The sequence below is a fragment of the Myotis davidii genome, unplaced genomic scaffold (assembly GCF_000327345.1).
Source record: "Myotis davidii unplaced genomic scaffold, ASM32734v1 scaffold115, whole genome shotgun sequence".
NCBI lineage: Eukaryota > Metazoa > Chordata > Mammalia > Chiroptera > Vespertilionidae > Myotis > Myotis davidii.
Window position 1 is genome coordinate 2,384,621 of NW_006291010.1, and position 7,571 is coordinate 2,392,191.

A 7,571-nucleotide genomic window follows, 5' to 3' on the forward strand; every position below is an offset into this window, starting at 1 on the left:
ACATGCTGGATTTGGGTCCCGGCACCTTCTCCCACTTTGTAAAAGTCAGGTAGAATCCTCATTGGATCCTGACTCTCACCATGCTACTATGCCTGAAGCTTTAGAGGTGCCAAACAAAGGGATGCTTGGAAATAATTTTACCTATGAATCTTACCTAAATTAGGTGGTTTCTAAGAAATAGTACATTTTGGCCATATATTTTGAATTCAGACATTGTAAAACAGGAGAATGACCTCTCTTATTGTTTAGCAGACCTCATCCAATTGTTTTCAAAGTGCATGTCTCCTGAGGGCAAGACCAGTAAAAGTAAAGAAAATAAAGCAACTGTAAGAAATGTAGAAGACACTTATAGCAGGTATCCACACCTCATACCTATGCTTACCTGTGAAGCACACTGCAATCCAGACATGAGATGGCTGTCATAGGAATGAACATTATTGGAAGGACAAAATTAACTCAGAGAGAAAGTAAGTCAGATTTGCACAATTAGTTTGACACTTAGGATGGAATTGGCCCATTAGGTTATGACAATGAATTTGAACAAGCTAACAAGCTAAATCTGAGCTCTCATGGTTTGATATTAATAGAGCATGTGATAAAATAGAAGAATTTTATTACATATATGTGAAAATGTATAAAATTAATAATATTTTAATTTTCCCAATTCTTTTTTAAAAAAATATATTTTTATTGATTTCAGAGGGGAAGGGAGAGGGAGAGAGAGATAGAAACATCAGTGATGAGAGAGAATCATTGATCGGCTGCCTCCTGCATGCCTCCTATTGGGGATTGAGCATCCAACCCAGGCATGTGCCCTTGACCAGAATCAAACCCAGGACCCATTTAGTTTGCAGGCCGACACTCTATCCACTGAGCCAAACCAGCCAGGGCTTAATTTTCCCAATTCTTTCTGGGTATATTAGGTTAATCAAGTTGCCTTTAAGTGAAAGATTGAACAATATAACTAAGAGTCTTTTATTAAGTCTTGGTAAAGCCTTTTTGGTATGCTGCCCAGAAACTAAGAAGGAATGACTGTAACAACTGGATAACAAATCCTTTCACAATATAAGTTTTTTATTTCAACAAAATTAAGAGGCCCAATTGAGTTATTAGCTCTTTAATAACTAATAAATTAATATATAAACTAATATACAAACTTAATAAATAAATAAACTAATAAATTACTAAAAATTAGTTTGCTGAGTAATTTTTATGTGCATTTTGGTTTAACTTAGAAATAATTCATGGATTGAGTAACACTGATCCTTCCATTCTTACTTACCTATGAAAACAAGATTTTCAAAAAGTTTATAATACCACAAAGTAATAATAGAATTTATGCTGAACATTGTTTTAATTTATTAGTAAGAAATATCCATCCACTAATAATTAAATCTCATTTAGATGAATTTCCAAAATAACTGCTTTTAAAATGAGTAATTTTTAATCAAAATTTGAATTCCAGATTTTCTTCATTAGTTGTGTACTACTAATGATCATAAATGCTCACTCAATCCAGAAAAAAAGGTTAAACATCTTGACCCTTGTAGACATGGGACATTTTAAAAAATTTGAATTCAAATTATAGATATTTTTGTTGTAGAAACTTAAAATAGAATCCACAAAAATATTTAAAAACATATACATTTATTACTTTGGGATAAAATTATTTGAAGGAAATGGAATGGAAATATCCTATATAATACAAGTGTAATATGCTAAGTGTCCGACCAATCGGTTGATGCACTGACCACCAGGGGGCAGATGTTCCAACTGGTAGGTTAGCTTGCTGCTGGGGTCTGGCTGATTGGGACTGGGTGAGAGGGCTGGACACGTCTTGGAGCCCTCCCGAGGTCCCTCCTTGGCTGGCCGGCCCTGATGGGCCCCAGTTTGGGCTGGCCAGCCAACTTCTCATGGACCCTCCCCTGCTGACTGGCCCCCATCGCCCCAATCAGGACTGGGTGAGACAGCCCTGATCAGCCCCGATTGCTGGCCAGGATGAGGGACCCCACCAGTGCATGAATTCGTGTAATGGGCCTCTAGTGAGAATAGAAAAGAATGTAATAAAATTTCTAACAGTTAAATATATTAATATTAGTATTAATATAGTAATATATATTTTTAATGGTTATGATGAATAATAAATTATTGTGGTATTTAAATTCCATTGGATAAATAGGGCACAGCAAATTTTAAATATCAAAATATAGTATATTTTAAAAAATTACATCTTTTGCAGCTATTAAAACATATTATAAAAATTTTAGATGTTAACTTAAAACTTTGATAACCACTAACTTTTTTTTTCTGTTCTCTCTTTGGTACTGTAACAATTTGTTTTCAAATTTTATTTCCTTTATGAGAATGCACGTGATTGGGGATAAGGATCGTGTTTTCTAAGATTTGTGTCTTTCATAAAACCTTTATTTTATTTTACTGTTGAATTTATTGTGGGGACATCTATCTACACTAATAAAAGAGAAACAAGCAAATTGGTGTCACTATGCAACACTCACCAGCCAATCGGATGAGTGTGCAAATTAACCCAACAAAGATGGTGGCTAATTTGCATACATAGGCACCAAGCGGCCTGGGTCCCAGGAACATCATCGGCACCCAGGTCACGCCGAGGTAGGCCCTGTGTGGACCCTGAGCAGCATAGGAAGGGGCTGAGCCAGGGCTCCTGGGCAGGGGCGGAGCCGGCCATCAGAGCTTGCGGGGGGGGTGGGGAGGCTGCCCAAGCCTAAAGCTTTCGCAAGAGGGTCTGGGTTCAATTCTGACCAACCTAGGTTGCAGGCTCCTCCCTGGCCGGGGCCCAGGTCAGGGCTCGTGCAGGAGGCAACCAATCAGTGTTCCTCTCACTTTGATGTTTCTCTTTGTATTTCCCTTTCTCTTCCAATTCTCTAAAAATCAATGGAAACATATCCTCAGGTGAGGATAAAAAATAATAATAATAAAAGTATGTGAGAGCGGGCAGGCTGGGCTGAGGGACCGCCCCCCCCGAGCACAAATTTCATGTACCGGGCCCCTAGTATATATATAAAAGCCTAAGCGACCAAACGACTGGTCGCTATGACGTGCACTGACCACCAGGGGACAGACACTCATTGTGGGAGCTGCCCCCTGGTGGTCAGTGCGCTCCCACAGTGGGAGTGCCACTCAGCTGACCAACAATCACCAGATGCTGGGCTCACTACCAAGTGTTGGCAGGAGCAGGCGCAGTGGGTCTGGGATGAGTGATAGCAGCATGGTGCCAGGCCAGGGCTTAGGCTCCCCGTCTCCGGCCACTTGCCGCTTAGAGTACTACTACATCCCGCGGGGGATGTTGGCTGGCCTGAGGGGATCAGGCCAAAATGGCAGTCCAATATCCCCCGAGGGGGTCTGGGATTACAAGAGGGTGCAGGCCAGGCCGAGGGACCCCACCAGTACACGAATCCGTGTACCGGGCCTCTAGTTGGTTAATAAAATGATATAGGTGTCAGGGGTACAATTCTATAATACATCATCTGTGTATCATATTGTGTGTCTTTCCATCTCTATTGATCCCCCTTTCTCCTCTTCTACCTCCCCCCACCCTTTTTCTCTCTGTTGTCTGTCTGTGAGATGCCTTTTTTTTCTTAACCCCTTCACCTTTTTCACCAAACTTTAATGAAATGTCTTATTTAGAATAGGAGCTCAATTAAATATTTACCAAATTAAATTATTTTTATCAAAGGGAGTGATTCTTTCCTCTTCCATTGTTCTTTACTAACCTTCAGGCTAAATTTTCCTACTACTGATAATCAAAACAACTGCCTGAGGGAAATAAATTTTGGGTTTACAAAGTAACACATATCTTTAAAATGAGAACAGGAAAAATTGTTAAAAAGGAAATGAGTATATACAGTAAACCAATATCAAGTTTCTTAAATGTTTTCTATATAAAATAAAACAACACTAAGCATTTGGAAATATATTTATTAACATAAAACTATAGTACATATATACTCTTAACTAAAACAAGTTTCTTCTCATCATGGTTCTTCCTAATGCACACTAAATTAGAAGGCAGTAAAAACACCAACAGATGGCTCAGACCTTTTCTTCCTCGGTCACTGATATAGAATTGTAATGAAAAATTTTATTTTTTACACTTTACTCAGCACCTCTGCTTGCGACACCATAAGCATGAAATATTGCCTAACATTGCGTTATTTGCTTCAGATCCAACAATAAGCTAGCAATAAGTAGCTTATGTATGTACTTTGGTTTATACACTTTTGTAATTTTTGAAGATTATCAAGAAGGTTTGGTCTTGTCCTATGGTGATAATCCTGTTAAATTACATTTAAATATAATATACAGCATTCTATTTTGTACTTAATATTACTCAAAGAATTAATATTACACGTAGACCTCTTAAAAAATAACAACTTGAGCAGAAGCAAAATTTAAAAATAAACACTCTTATAACCCACTTAAAAATATCAAGTACAGTGGGGCCTTGACTTACGAGTTTAATTCGTTCCGTGACGGAGCTCGTAACTCAAATTACTCGTATGTCAAATCATTAAAGTGAATGAGTGAGACACGTGATGCTGGGCTGATGTTGTGGCGTTCACTGTGACGTTCTCTGCGCCAACTAGCGGTGGGGTATCTGAAGCTGGCTTGTAACCCGAATTTTAGGTTGCAACTCAAAGCAAAAAATCAGCCTAGAGACGGCTCGTATCCCGAAAAACTCGTTAGTCGGGACACTCATAAGTCAAGGCCCCATTGTATGACTTTAGGAATTAGCCTAAAATCTGCCTTGATTTTTACCTTCCCTTGTCTTTGTGAGATTTTTTGCTTGAAGAAAGAAAATATTATCTTGAATTATAAATTTGGAACTATCTTATATATGAGATAATCCTGTATCTTAATAGTATCATCATTAATATTACTTCTAGGTAGGGCTTATCCAGCACCCCTTTGTACAAGGCACTTTACACTTCATCCTCACAACAACTCTCCGAGGTAGGTAACACTATTGGGCCCATTTTACAAGAGAGGCCTCTAAATTGAGATTCACGGAAGGCAAAAATGCAGATAATAACACTTATATCCTGGTCTTCCTGAACTGTGATTAGATTGTGAGCTCCTTGAGGAGGAGTCATTCTCTTACTGTGTTTAAGCAAGAGAAGACTTGGGCATTAATGTCATGATAGTGGGTACCAGCTAGATTGGATAGTTGAGTGACTAGACCAAGAAGTGTCATCATGCTTCCAACAAGCCAAGAGAAAAACCACATTTGTAAGAACATTAGAGTATGAAAACACTTCCACAAAAATGATAAGCGTACTACAAAAAATGTGTTCAAGCTTACATCTACTAATTTCCTTGGGATTAAATCTAATTAATTAATGCCAATTTTATTATTTATTACTAGAGGCCCAGTGCACGAAATTCGTGCACTCAGTTGGGGGGGGGGCCTCAACCTAGATTGCGAGAGGGCACAGGACAGACCAAGGGACCCCATTGGTGCACAATTAGGGCCAGCCAGGGAGGCACCGAGGGAGGGCTCCAGGGCATGTCTGGCCCGTCTTGCTCAGTCCTGATCGGCTGGACCCCAGCAGCAAGCTAACCCACCAGTTGGAGCGTCTGCCCCCTGGTGGTCAGTGCATGTTATAGTGAGTGGTTGAGGAACCTTAGCATATCATTAGCATATTATGCTTTGATTGGTTGAATGGCTGACCGGCTGACTGGACACTTAGCATATTAGACTTTTATTATATAGGATGATGTATACCATTAAAGACCTAGGGGTTTTTATTGTTTAGCTAGTTCCTTTGTCCTGATATCAAGTCTTAAAAGCTTATTATTTCACCTTCACCTCACTTGTATGTCTGCAACAAAGAAAATATGGAGGAAAAACAATATAAAGTTACTTAAACTTTTCTGAGGGAAAAAGATTCAGGATCTGAATTTCTGGTACTTGTGGATCAATCCAAATAACTAATTAGAACTTAAATGTAAGTCTTTGGGGTTCTTTATTAAACCTTAACCACTTTATTCCATTAGTAAATATGATGAGATAGTGATTTGATTAAATCACATTCATCACCTATAAAAATGTTAAATTTCTTTATCATTGCAGCTTTGGACTTCTCAAAGGCCATCAGCATCCAAAAGACAAGAGCCATACAAGAGTCATTTTCCTGCTGTGCCTTGGTCAGAGTCCCTATGTTTCCCTACCAGAGTTCACACCCAAAGGTCTCCTGAACGATTTAAGCTCACTTGGATGGTCTTGAAGTCTTAAGTAAAAATAGTTTATCCCAAGTTGGCCCAAAGGAAATAAAAATCAGTCCAAGTGAAAAGAAATAATTTCATTATTTGGACTGCCTAGTTACATAAAGGTAAGCAACAACAATGAAAAAGCAAGTATTGAGTAATATTATGCACATTAAAGCAAACGTAATAAGGATGGATTCGGTGCTCCACTTTGTGAGGAAAACAGCCCCACTAAGCCTTTGGTATCCATCAGAACTGTATTTCCATAGTTGTAAAGAGAAAGTCTATTTCATCATCAGTGTATTTTCAATTTGCCTACATAAGTGAAAGCACTTAGAACAGTGCCTGGCACATAGGCAGTGCACAATAAATGCTGGCAACTGCAGCAGAACAGCTTAGATAGCATCCGCATATTGCCAAGACAAAGAGGGAAGCGATAGGGGGTAGTTTTGTGTTAGCGAATTCAGTTTTCCAGGAGAGTTAAACAGGGATTTTGATCAAGTCTGAAAGAACAGTCATGAAGTTTCATGAGTTCGCCAACCCTACCTTTTCAACCTGTTTAGCAACATATTGATTCAGAAAATATTTTCTTTTGAAAAACAGCAATCATTTACTTCAAATTCCCTAAGTTAGCCTGCTTTAGTTTATTGGGGTTTGAGGAGATGCACCAAATGCCTGACTTCTCACTGAGTCTATTTTATAACACAGCTCAGAAAACCAGGCTGTGCTCAATTAAAAAGCAAAACAAAACATAGCCCAAAGGGTAAAACCAACAAGAAAGTGATTTAACAGGGATTTATAATAGATGTTAATATTAACTGATAACTCATGCTACATTACCAGGTAAAACTTTTTTACTGTTTAATCTAAAAAAATCGATTTGGTCACCAACTGAACTAAAATGTTGTTTGTTTTTCCAAGTACTGAAAGAGTTTGGTAAGCTTACCAAAAATTAAAGTTTTTCTTTTTACAAACATATTTTAATATACTGAATATATCATTCCACATGAATATATAGGAAACATAAAAATTTTAAACGAAATGTAAATTCCAATGCACAGGAAGAAAACTGAGTGAGAGACATGGAAAAGTTATCAATTTTACAACGGACTTTACTGCCACTAGCCGTATCTCCTTTAGTATGAGGTCTGTGGGTGAGAAAATTCCACCTTAATCAGGTTCAAATATGCAATTATCAGTGGTATCTTCAGTCACGTGCTTAAGGAAGCAATAATATGCTACATTGAAACGGCTTCAATTTCAGGAGAACCTCCTTATACAGAGTAGAACTAGGAACATTAGAATGTCCTTGCCCTTTAGTGTAG